Genomic DNA, 14,309 nt, shown 5'->3' on the forward strand with positions numbered 1-14,309 from the left:
AACATCAAATTATTAGGGAATTCTTCATATTTTCATCAACTTCAATGAATGACTATAGACAATAGGTATTGAAATCAGGTCATTAGCGAAAATCAGGGCATTCAAAAATCAGGACATTATACCCCTTGTTAATTTTAAAAGCGCGTTTGAGCAATTAAAAATCGATATTTTTGAAAATTCTTTTTGTTAAACCTGTATTTATCGTACTGAAAATAAATCAGATTTGAAAAATGAAACAAATATTATGAGAACTTGCTTTTATTATAGGTTTTCATTTTATCAGGTCATCAGGTCATTATACCCTAAAATCAGGACATTATACCCCTGTCAGTTTTCTCTGTCAAATAAAACTAAATAAAAATATTTTATTTGGCATTTTCTTGATGATTCTTTGAGAAAATGATAATATTCACAATTTCCAATAAAAATAATATTGTTTATGCACATAAAAACTCTTTATTTCAGTAAATATACTCAATCAGGTCAATCAGGGCATTACAGAAACAGCGATGAGACCGTGGTCTCTTATTATCACGTGACTAATCAGAACGAGGCTACTTTCATTTTTGCATTGCCTACGTTCAGCATGGGATCATTGATAATTAAGCCCTATGATATCTTCAGATTACAGCCTATTAAGCTGGAAGTAAGTGACAGTGTAACATAACATAAACCTTGTCATGGTCTAAAATGCAGATTTTCACATAGAAAGCTATGATGATCATTTTTGTTAATGTTTTTAACCAACTGAAATGACTATATAACCTTGTCATGGTCTCTATATAACAGCTACATACAAGAGACCAGGGACTATAATACACTATATACTTGTCATGGTCTCTATATACAAGAGACCAGGGACTATAGCACACTATATACTTATCACGATCTCTATATACAAGAGACCAGGGACTATAACACACTATATACTTGTCATGGTCTCTATATAACAACTACATACAAGAGACCAGGGACTATAACACACTATATACTTGTCACGGTCTCTATATAACAATTACATACAAGAGACCAGGGACTATAATACACTATATACTTGTCACGGTCTCTATATAACAATTACATACAAGAGACCAGGGACTATAATACACTATATACTTGTCATGGTCTCTATATAACAATTACATACAAGAGACCAGGGACTATAATACACTATATACTTGTCATGGTCTCTATATAACAATTTCATAACATGGGACCATTGACATATTACAATCACAAACACAGATGGTCTCATGTTTACAACACTGTAGCATGAGACCATTGACATATAACAGTCTTAAACATAGATGGTCTCATGTTTACAACATTGTAGCATGAGACCATTGACATATAACAGTCTTAAACACAGATGGTCTCATGTTTACAACACTGTAGCATGAGACCATTGACATATTACAGTCACAAACATAGATGGTCTCATTTTACAACACTGTAGCATGAGACCATTGACATATAACAGTCTTAAACAACAGATGGTCTCATGTTTACAGTACTGTAGCATGAGACCATTGACATATTACAGTCAAAAACATAGATGGTCTCATGTTTACAGTACTGTAGCATGAGACCATTGACATATAACAGTCACAAACACACATGGTCTCATGTTTACAACACTGTAGCATGAGACCATTGACATATAACAGTCTTAAACATAGATGGTCTCATGTTTACAACACTGTAGCATGAGACCATTGACATATTACAGTCACAAACATAGATGGTCTCATGTCTACAACACTGTAGCATGAGACCATTGACATATAACAGTCTTAAACAGGCATGGTCTCATGTATACAACACTGTAGCATGAGACCATTGATATATTACAGTCACAAACATAGATGGTCTCATTTATACAACACTGTAGCATGAGACCATTGACATGTAACAGTCTTAAACACAGATGGTCTCATGTTTACAGTACTGTAGCATGAGACCATTGACATATTACAGTCACAAACATAGATGGTCTCATGTATACAACACTGTAGCATGAGACCATTGACATATAACAGTCTTAAACAGGCATGGTCTCATGTTTACAACACTGTAGCATGAGACCATTGACATATTACAGTCACAAACATAGATGGTCTCATGTATACAACACTGTAGCATGAGACCATTGACATATTACAGTCACAAACATAGATGGTCTCATGTTTACAACACTGTAGCATGAGACCATTGACATATAACAGTCTTAAACAGGCATGGTCTCATGTATACAACACTGTAGCATGAGACCATTGATATATTACAGTCACAAACATAGATGGTCTCATTTATACAACACTGTAGCATGAGACCATTGACATATAACAGTCTTAAACACAGATGGTCTCATGTTTACAGTACTGTAGCATGAGACCATTCACATATAACAGTCACAAACACACATGGTCTCATGTTTACAACACTGTAGCATGAGACCATTGACATATAACAGTCTTAAACATAGATGGTCTCATGTTTACAATACTGTAGCATGAGACCATTGACATATAACAGTCTTAAACAGGCATGGTCTCATGTTTACAACATTGTAGCATGAGACCATTGACATATAACAGTCTTAAACAGGCATGGTCTCATGTTTACAACACTGTAGCATGAGACCATTGACATATTACAGTCACAAACATAGATGGTCTCATGTTTACAACACTGTAGCATGAGACCATTGACATATAACAGTCTTAAACAGGCATGGTCTCATGTTTACAACACTGTAGCATGAGACCATTGAATTATAACAGTCTTAAACGCAGATGGTCTCATGTTTACAACACTGTAGCATGAGACCATTGACATATTACAGTCACAAACATAGATGGTCTCATGTTTACAACACTGTAGCATGAGACCATTGACATATAACAGTCTTAAACATAGATGGTCTCATGTATACAATACTGTAGCATGAGACCATTGACATATAACAGTCTTAAACAGGCATGGTCTCATGTTTACAACACTGTAGCATGAGACCATTGACATATAACAGTCACAAACATAGATGGTCTCATGTATACAACACTGTAGCATGAGACCATTGTCATATTACAGTCTTAAACAGGCATGGTCTCATGTATACAACACTGTAGCATGAGACCATTGATATATTACAGTCACAAACATAGATGGTCTCATGTCTACAACACTGTAGCATGAGACCATTGACATGTAACAGTCTTAAACACACATAGTCTCATGTTTACAACACTGTAGCATGAGACCATTGACATATTACAGTCACAAACACAGATGGTCTCGTGATTACAACACTGTAGCATGAGACCATTGACATATAACAGTCACAAACACAGATGGTCTCATGTATACAACACTGTAGCATGAGACCATTGACATATAACAGTCACAAACAGGCATGGTCTCATGTATACAACACTGTAGCATGAGACCATCAACATATAACAGTCTTTAGCATAGATGGTCTCATGTATACAACACTGTAGCATGAGACCATTGACATATTACAGTCACAAACATAGATGGTCTCATGTTTACAACACTGTAGCATGAGACCATTGACATATAACAGTCTTAAACATAGATGGTCTCATGTTTACAACACTGTAGCATGAGACCATTGACATATAACAGTCTTAAACAGGCATGGTCTCATGTTTACAACACTGTAGTATGAGACCATTGACACATTACAGTCACAAACATAGATGGTCTCATGTATACAGCAGTGTAGCATGAGACCATTGATATATTACAGCCACAAACATAGATGGTCTCAGTTATACAACACTGTAGCATGAGACCATTGATATGTAACAGTCTTAAACATAGATGGTCTCATGTATACAACACTGTAGCATGAGACCATTGACATATAACAGTCTTAAACACAGATGGTCTCATGTTTACAGTACTGTAGCATGAGACCATTGACATATTACAGTCAAAAACATAGATGGTCTCATGTTTACAGTACTGTAGCATGAGACCATTGACATATAACAGTCTTAAACAGGCATGGTCTCATGTTTACAACACTGTAGCATGAGACCATTGACATATAACAGTCTTAAACAGGCATGGTCTCATGTTTACAACACTGTAGCATGAGACCATTGACATATAACAGTCTTAAACATAGATGGTCTCATGTTTACAACACTGTAGCATGAGACCATTGACATATAACAGTCTTAAACAGGCATGGTCTCATGTTTACAACACTGTAGCATGAGACCATTGACATATTACAGTCACAAACATAGATGGTCTCATGTATACAACACTGTAGCATGAGACCATTGACATATAACAGTCTTAAACACAGATGGTCTCATGTTTACAACATTGTAGCATGAGACCATTGACATATTACAGTCACAAACATAGATGGTCTCATGTCTACAACACTGTAGCATGAGACCATTGACATATAACAGTCTTAAACATAGATGGTCTCATGTATACAACACTGTAGCATGAGACCATTGACATATAACAGTCTTAAACATAGATGGTCTCATGTTTACAACACTGTAGCATGAGACCATTGACATATTACAGTCACAAACATAGATGGTCTCATGTATACAACACTGTAGCATGAGACCATTGACATATAACAGTCTTTAGATGGTCTCATGTTTACAATACTGTAGCATGAGACCATTGACATATAACAGTCTTAAACATAGATGGTCTCATGTATACAACACTGTAGCATGAGACCATTGACATATAACAGTCTTAAACAGGCATGGTCTCATGTTTACAATACTGTAGCATGAGACCATTGACATATTACAGTCACAAACATAGATGGTCTCATGTATACAACACTGTAGCATGAGACCATTGTCATATTACAGTCTTAAACAGGCATGGTCTCATGTATACAACACTGTAGCATGAGACCATCGATATATAAAAGTCAAAAACATAGATGGTCTCATGTTCACAACACTGTTAGCATTAGACCATTGACATATAACAGTCACAAACATAGATGGTCTCATGTCTACAACACTGTAGCATGAGACCATTGACATATAGCAGTCACACCCCTCCCCATCCCCCACCCCCCCAAAAAAAACAATGTTATTTTGTGAAATGCTATATTATATGGGAAGCTTACATTATTTCCTATGTTTATGTAATTAAACAATTTAAGACTATAATAATTTTAATGGTACACACTCTATATCCTTTTTTCAGTGCCCCACACATTATGGATGATAATTTTGTAAATTAGAGCAGTACTTTCTCGAGAGGGGCCCTTTGTTTTTCTGGACATCAGAATTTTATATCAATGGATTGTCCTGGAATTGCCATACAGGTATGTGATGAAAATTACAAGAGCTGATTTGTATGGCTAGCTTAAATATCTTACTTGAGGAAATAACCAATCACAATGAATTAAGTTAATTACAGTTCTATATATAGAGAGAGACAATTTCTTCTTATTATTTAATCAATCACATTTTTAGGCCCACAGTATTAATTTTGACTCATATAAGAGGAATATCATATATTAAGCAGGCTTTTTCCATTGAACTAAAGGAAACTGTCCTTTAACATGTGCATGAAGCAGCTCCCTGGATGGTGTGTAGTCTGTTTGTCAACATGTGGAGCCCAGGTGTATATCAAGCTGTACAGCGACTATCAGAATTTCGGAGCAAATCAAAGATCTGATTTTAATCAGATTGATTTCAAAGAAGGTATGTTTACTGTCAATTTTCTTTTTTATTTTAAAGCTGCATCAGGTGTGTTTTTTCCTATTCAAATTTTTGTGTAAGTACATGTATTATTTTTATTTTCTCTTACATTAATTTACTGCAGAGGGTCTAGTTAATAAATTTGAAAGATATAAAGTAGCATATAGTCAATAATTTCTATGTGTGAATCCTAAAGAGTATAAGGTAACTCTCATTTTGACTATAATTTCTCTGATTTCAGTAGTAGTCTCCCCTGTTAAAGATCAGTAATGGTGGATATACAATGCTGGATGCAGTCTGGTCATCAACAGAGAGTTTTGACACCTGTAATTTGCCTCTGTAACCTTTGCTGTGTTTATCAGACAGGTAAAAAAATGAAGATAAATGATCAAAATAATTTAATGAGATTAATAATAAAAACTGAACCATTCTTTAATACATGTATAAGAATTAAAACACAATTATTAACACATACAATTATACATAATGTTCATATTTCCCCCATTTGCCTGATTGAATAGAATCAGTGCATAATAAAACATAAAACAAAATTTATAATATGTAAGGCAATTCACAAATTATGTATTACATACAAATTTCATACTTTTGAATTAAAAACACACAATCAATGATTTCATATGTACAACCATTCATTTCCTTAGTAAATATTATTGTACATTTCGTAATATGCAATAGGATGATTATCTTGAGCAATGAATAAATTACAGTTCCCCCTTTCAAAGTCTTATAACTTCCTCTTTTTTATTTTAGAGATCAACTGTACGTTTCTTAAAAAAAAAAATTCTTACAAATGATATCTTTTTATAGATCTTTAATTTTTTGTTGATAATTATATTTTATTCTACCACTTTAAATTTTAAAATACAGTTATTCTTGTACACCGGACATTAGCCTTTCTCCAATAAGCATTACACAAAATTTATCACGAACGTCATACAAAAAAATTATCATGATCATAGAAACACGTATCAAAGGAAACACAATTTCCTGGATGGTGTGCATGTTTTTTTAGAATGTGAATAGGTGTATTAGCTGTACAGCCGCATCGATGTGTCAAAGTCTTTTAATAAACACTTCAAAAAATTGTTTATGTCATTTTTCTGAAGAATGTCGGTTTTTAAGCTAAGCGATTCTAAATTTTTGTGTAAGTACATTAACTTTATTTTCTGTACATTAATTTACTGCAGAGTTAATAAATTTGATAAAGCTATAAAGAAGCATATTGAATAATTTCTATGTGTGAATCCTAAAGAGTATAAGGTAACTCATTTGACTATAATTTCGTGATTTCAGTAGTAAAACCCTGTTAAAGATCAATTTTGTTTGATATACAATGCTGGATTTAACTTCATCAACAGAATTTGAACACCTTAATTCGCCTCTGTAACCTTTGTAAAAAGGACATTTTTAAAAAAATGAAGATAAGATCAAAATAATTCATTGAGATTAATAATAAAAAATGAACCATTCTTTAATACATGTTTACGAATTAAAACACAATTATTAACACACACAATTATACATAATGTTCATATTTCCCCCATTTGCATGATTGAATAGAATCAGAGCATAATAAAACATAAAACAAAATTTATAATATGTAAGGCAATTCACAAATTATGCATTACATACAAATTTCATACTTTTGAATTAAAAAAACACAATCAATGATTTCATATGTACAACCGTTCATTTCCTAAGTAGATACCGTATAAGAAGAATTTTTAGCGAGGATTTAATTTTGGCATTATTAGTGAGAGTGGCGAGATCACTAAAATTAAATATCGCTAAAAATTAATTGCGATTTCTTTGTAATAGCTTCTTTAGTTTGCATTTTAAAATCGCTAAAATAACATCTCGCCAAAAATAAATTCAAAGTTTTAAAGACAAATCGCTAAATTTGCGTCTCGCTAAAATTTCCACTTATACGGTATTATTGTACATTTTGTAATATGCAATAGGATGTTTGTCTTGAGCAATAAATAAATTACAATTCCCCCTTTCAAAGTCTTATGACTTATCTTTTTTTATTTTGGGTCTGTTAGTGATTAACTGTACGTGTCTTTAAAAAAAATTTCTTACAAATGATATCTTTTTACAGATCTTTAATTTTTTTGTTGATAATTATATTTTAACAGTTTTTATTTCATTTAAATGTAATTTAGTCTATCTTGTTGGTTTTTTTTTAGATGATGAATCAGTCTACTTCTTTTTACAAGAGGTGCCCCTCCAGACTCACAAAGATCCAAAGTTGAGTTTCCATGACACCTATTCAGTGAGTGCACAGTTTAATGTATTCTACTTTTAAACTTTTTACTAATTAATATACATTTTGGATTTAATTTTCACAGACCTCAGAAGTACAAGTTTGATATTTAATTATGTCAAGATTACTTGGTCTTCTTTTTGGGATGTAAACTTCAAGATAAATAGTGTAATGTAGGATTTTGCCTTAAGTTGAGGTAAGCTCTGTAATCACTGATTACATATACATGTATTTATTAACATAGTTGATAATTTTTTCCCCTTTTGTTGCAGGTCTAATGCATGTTGGCAACTGATGCTGGTTCTATTTTCACCAAGAAGCATACCATGCATACCACCGGTAACCAAGTGACGGACAGGCATAACCACACTTAGGCATGCAGCTCTTCGTCCCCTTCCAGATCTCCTAACCTCTTTGTAAAGCTTTTCTTGGTGACTGGTAAAGTGACATTTTTACAATAGATAGAAAGGATCCATGCCTGGCCTCGTTTTTCCTCTCCATGCTGATTACAGTCCAGTGAACCATCACAAACTTGAAACTTTGGTGAGTTTCTTAAAATGCATGGTTCCAACTCACACAAAAAGGTCTTAGTCAAGTCAAGGTCAAGCTCCAAATACATTCCTCTAAACCAAGTCTATTTCTTCCAAATGAAACTTACGAAAAACAGCAGGCCCCTTAAGATGATCACTATCCAATTGATATCTAGGTAGACCATTTCTGCTTGTGGATGACATCTTAACATCTGAATTTTTTAATAGTAATTATTTAAATGTTATTCATGTATATTGAATTGCTATGCCTTTTTGAAGTTTGTATGTTTATAGCTTCCACATGTACTCAGACCTTTTTATGCCCCACCATGAATATGGCCGGGCATATAGTGTTTGTCATGTCCGTCTTCTGTCCTTCTGTCCTTCCGTCTTTCCGTCACACTTTGTGTTTAGCTCGGTTCAAAGTATAAGCTAAGTTTCAAAGAAACTATCCAAGATATTTTCATCAAACTTCATATGCTGATAGATATTGAGAGCTATGTAACTGCATCGACATTTTTTGACCTTGACCTTTACTTTGACCTTGACCTCACTTTTCTTAAATTAGTGTTTAGCTCAGTTTTAAACATACCATTCAAGATGGTGTTATCAAACTTCACATGTTGATACAAACTTGCATGGATGATGCATCTAGGGATGAACACTACCAGACTTGCTTTGGATGCTAGATCTGACCTACATTTTCCAGATGAGTGACCAGATTAAATTTTTGGAGCAGGTCCATTTCTAAGGAACTATATGCCCTACTTGGACCAAACTTGCATGGATGATGCTTCTAAGGATGGACACTACCAGACTTGCTTCGGATGCTGGATCTGACCTACATTTTTATTCCCTAGTAACTATAAGCCCTACCTGAACCAAACTGATCAAATTTTATACACATACAAATGTTCACCTTGCTTTACTAATATATCCTCTGCGGGGCATTCGTGTCCTATGGACATATTTCTAGTTTGAATTAAAAAATTTTTTTTATTAATTCATGATTTATTATTTAACATTGACTTTTCTTGTATTTCAGCGATGTACCCTTCCTTATGATTTGTCCTTGTACCCACCATTCTCTGCCCAAACAGCCAATGCAATGAAGAAGAAAATGTGGGGTTGAAGTGGATTAAAGATCAACTTTTCTATATGACAGCAAATATTTTCTTGGTGCATTGTATATTTGACTTGTAGAACAAGAATTTATCGAAGTTGTCATTAATTTAAGAAAAAAGCACAATTTTCACACTCATGTAAGAAGAGAAATATAATAGAGTATTGAATACTATGTTAGAATTTTTAGTCAAGCATGTGTTAATTACAAATTGAAATGCAAAACTTTCAATAGCAGATTGAATAACGTAAATCTAGAAATTTTTGCTGTAGATAAATTTTTAGCAAATTTGCGAGTTCATTGCATTCACAAAAATATATTTCTTAAAATTAATTCAACAATAAGAAAATTTAAACAAAGTAGTGGTCATTTGCAAAATTTTGAAACGTAAAAAATTAATTGATGTAAAAATTTCCAAATTTACGGTAGTTACTGTGTAGATTATTATGAATATTAGGTCACCCAAGTCAGTCTAACAATGGTGCACTATCATATGGAAATTTTCAACTTCTTCTTTGAAACCACTTAAGCAGTCTTAATTAATTTTGGCATACAGTTTGGCTCACCTATTAATTTATTCTTAGAAAAATTTCTATGCTCAGGGTTGTATTCTCCTCTGGTGACTGTTAAGGTCCATTGGCCCCTTGTTACTCTTTTACTTAAATATTTTGTTTTTAAGCTATTATTGCTGCAAGCATTTGCAAGCATTATAAGTATATTATTTTCTTTGTTAAGTTTGCTGTCATTTGTTTAATTTATAAGCTTTTCATGTGTACATTACTTATTATACACATATTATTTTTTGTTGTTAGCAAATAATTTGAATGTATGCACATGCCTTTAATTTGGATGAGAGCATATTTGTATATTTCAATATTTTCTTGAGCAATAAATATTGAATTGATTTCAGCATATTTTATTATGTATTCAAACATGAATTGAATGGCAGCAGGCATATTTTGATAAATTGAATACTGCATTATAATGTTAAACATGACCAGTTATTGTTACACTACCATTAAAGAACTCATATCTTATACATGTATGCACAGTTTATTCTTACTTGTTCTTCTTGTTTCCTTATTTTCAAGGTCTGTACAAGTGTTCTGGTTACCATATACATGTACAGATTTAGCCCTAGTTAAAATCAATTTTTTGAGCCAATTTTACTATTTAAACCAAATTACATGTATATGAAATTCAAATTATGACAAAATTATTTCTTGTTTGAAATGGAAACATTCCTCTAGTCTCCTTAACACTTGATGTTTGAAGGAATATCTGAAATGTTGAATTGCATTTAGATGTTTATTAATGTGTTCTGATCATTACACTTAAAGTAAACTGTTCTCTTCAGTTTCAAATCCTTTCTCCTTATTCTGTATCATTAAGTAGTCAAAAGTGAAATGCCCTGTTCTCAGAGAGCACCTGGCTAGTGATGCAGTGGTCCTAGTTCCATTCCTAGTCCAATCATACATTTTCTTCTTTTCTGTCACACATTATGGACTAACAACAAAAATTTAAAGTTCAAAACCAAAGGATGGAGATTACAGTTAACTTGAAGGAAAATTGAATATGAAATGCATATGTTCCCAACAATTAAAAGAGTCAGCTTTAATTTGGAGAATTTTTACATATACTAATATAAGGACAACTATGGATGAGCTAATAGACAGAGGCAGCCATTGTACACATTCTGATATACTAGTATATGTGACAAGCAAAGCATCTTAACATTTTGAACTTCATTTTTATTTAACTCAAAATTATTTGACCTTGTGGCCTTAAATAAATAGGAGTTTATATTCCACTGAAGATAATCCGAGAATATGAATAAAGGGATAGGCACAATCAAAAGCCTTTTGTTTGATGTTGGAGGGAATATCTACGTAAGACTTGCACTAACATCACAAAATGATACATAAATACCCCCCATCCCCACCCCCATGCATGTGAGTAAAAAAGGGATTCTGTAAAGGCTTCATTGAATATTCTGGGATTTAGGAGTAGTTGCACTAACGAATTGGGTACGTCCTTATTAAGTATATGGCAAGACTCATCTTGTCCTGTAGGGAACAAAATTATCTGTCCGGTCAAAGCGTAAAGTAGGAGGTTCAAGATGGCACTATGAAATAAAGTTTCAAGTTGTAAAGAGATCGGTCCACAGTATTATAGAAAGAAAGACAAAGACAGGGTTTTTTGATTGGAAAACCCAAATTTAAATTCTATCGAAACATGAATTGCACAATCGCACTATGGAACTAAATGTATTGTAAGCAATGAGTTCCTCCCATTTGAATATAATGACAGTTTCCATGTTTTGCTATGGGAAACCCAAAATATGTATCGGATCAAAAAGTAAAATAGGAGGTGCACAATGGCAATATGTAATAAAGATTATGTGAAAGTTTCATTAAATCTCATTCAGTGGTATGAGAGGAGTTGCGGATAAGAGATGGACCCTAACACTAGCTCTAAGTCTAACCCTAACCCTAGCTCTAGCTCTAACCCTAATGCTAATCCTAACCCTTGCAGACTAACCCTAACCCTAACCCTAGCTCTAAATCTAACCCTAACCCTTACCCTAGCTCTAAGTCTAACTCTAATCCTAGCTCTAAGTATAACACTAACCCTAGCTGTAGCTCTAACCCTAATGCTAATCCTAACCCTTGCAGACTAACCCTAACCCTAACCCTAGCTCTAACTCTAACCCTAATGCTAACCCTAAACCTTGCAGACTAACCCTAACCCTAACCCCAGCTCTAAGTCTAACCCTAACCCTAGCTCTAAATCTAACTCTTAACCCTAACCCTAGCTCTAAATCTAACCCTAACCCAGACCCTAGCTCTAAGTCTAACCCTAACCCTAGCTCTAAGTCTAACCCTAACCCTAGCTCTAGCTCTAACCCTAATGCTAACCCTAAGCCTTGCAGACTAACCCTAACCCTAACCCTAGCTCTAAATCTAACCCTAACCCTTACCCTAGCTCTAAGTCTAACTCTAATCCTAGCTCTAAGTCTAACCCTAACCCTAGCTCTAGCTCTAACCCTAATGCTAATCCTAACCCTTGACTAACCCTAACCCAGCTCTAAACTTAACCCCTAAGTCCCTAACCCTACCCTAACCCCCTAGCTCTAACCCTCTAACCCTTGCAGACTAACCCTAACCCTAACCCTAGCTCTAAATCCAACCCTAACCCTAGCTCTAAGTCTAATCCTAACCTAACCCTAGTAACAGACAGACGGCTGGGCGTACAGACGGACGGACAAACCGATTACAGTATACCCGCCCACTTTTCAAGCGGGGGGTATAATGATACTTTCAAAGATTCTTTAATATAGATAATGTCATTTTGCACCTCTTATGTATACCCCCGCTAGAAAAATAGTAATCGGGATGTCCGTCTGTCTGTTAACGTCTGGCTTGTTTTTATCTGTTTAGTAGTATGTCATGTCCCTTTTATTGTTAGTGTTGGTAAATTGTTTGATCTGTCCATAAGTTGTTATATACATGTACACCGTTTCTCTTCCCTGGTATATATTAATTTATTGAAAATTAACAAAATCCCTTGAAATTTTCACATATATTTATGCACATCATGTAATGTCTAATATCAAGGTTTAACTACAAGTAATTTGACAAACTATTTGAACAATTTTGTTGAATTGTAAAGTGGATTAGACATTGAATATCTTCAATGTTTAGCCATTGTTTTGATTTATATTACTTTTCCACATGCAGCGCAATTATGCAAAATATTTATGCAAATATTATAAATAAAGTTTATATAGATTTAAGTTGTTTTTTTTTTGGTGGTCTTAAAACTTTCTAGTCATGTCATTTTGAAAATTCAATTTTCAAAATTAAGCTGGCCACGGAAGCTACCATCTGGTGTAGTCAGATATTGGTGATATTTCTATAGAAATCTCTATGATTATTGTAAATATCAAAGAAACTCCCATTGAAATTATTTGACTTGAAAGGACACATATTACAACTACAAAATCTTTCGACTGAAATAATGTATCTCTAAACTAAATTTAAATTTGTGTAAACTAAATTTTATTTGAAAAATTACAAGCAGAACAAAAGCCTAACAGACGGACAGACAGATGGACTGAATCACTATATATATACCCTCACACTTTTCAAGCGGGTTTTTACAAATAAGAATGTCTTCGCATATATATAATCTTGCCATGAAAGTGGACGTCATATAAATATCATAAAGAAAAAAAATCCCTGAATGACAGGAATTTTGTTTGATATGCTTTATATACAGAGTCTTGGGGTTTTTAATTTGTTTAAATATTTGATTTTAAATTAATTTTGAATTACATATCACCAGAGCTTCTCTATTTATAAGCAAACGTGTTCTAAATAGCCACGAGCTTCACCTATAAACTATCATTAATCTTTTCATCCCATTTTAACCTAATTAATTTCATATACATGTATAGTGAGTAACATGCAACCACCCGATTGTAGAAAACGTATATGAGAATCTACTTTGGGGGAGGGGGTGGGGGTTGACGTGTTCCATTTTCACGTCCCAGTTTATCATCCCGTTGATGTTCAAATGGTTCCAGTTATTAGTAATATGGGGGAGGGGGTAATAAAATTGTCATTTCATAGAGT

The 14,309-nt window shown here is 33.7% G+C and overlaps 1 long non-coding RNA gene across 4 annotated transcripts; it reads left to right on the top strand.

Annotated features, from left to right (window-relative positions):
• Positions 1 to 513: 513 nt before the first annotated feature.
• On the top strand, positions 514 to 9,774 carry LOC134231062 (uncharacterized). Of its 4 annotated transcripts, none has more exons than XR_009984491.1 (7): positions 514 to 646; positions 5,233 to 5,353; positions 5,554 to 5,735; positions 5,974 to 6,098; positions 7,943 to 8,028; positions 8,292 to 8,562; positions 9,595 to 9,774. It is a non-coding gene; the product is annotated as an uncharacterized LOC134231062 (long non-coding RNA). The 4 variants fall into 4 exon arrangements; XR_009984490.1 differs by having other exon boundaries at positions 5,557 to 5,735; XR_009984489.1 differs by having other exon boundaries at positions 5,578 to 5,735.
• The last annotated feature ends 4,535 nt before the right edge of the window (positions 9,775 to 14,309 follow it).

This window comes from Saccostrea cucullata, unplaced genomic scaffold (assembly GCF_032062105.1).
Source record: "Saccostrea cucullata isolate Sc308-1 unplaced genomic scaffold, CSIRO_AGI_Scuc_v1 ctg3988, whole genome shotgun sequence".
Classification (NCBI taxonomy): Eukaryota; Metazoa; Mollusca; class Bivalvia; order Ostreida; family Ostreidae; genus Saccostrea; species Saccostrea cuccullata.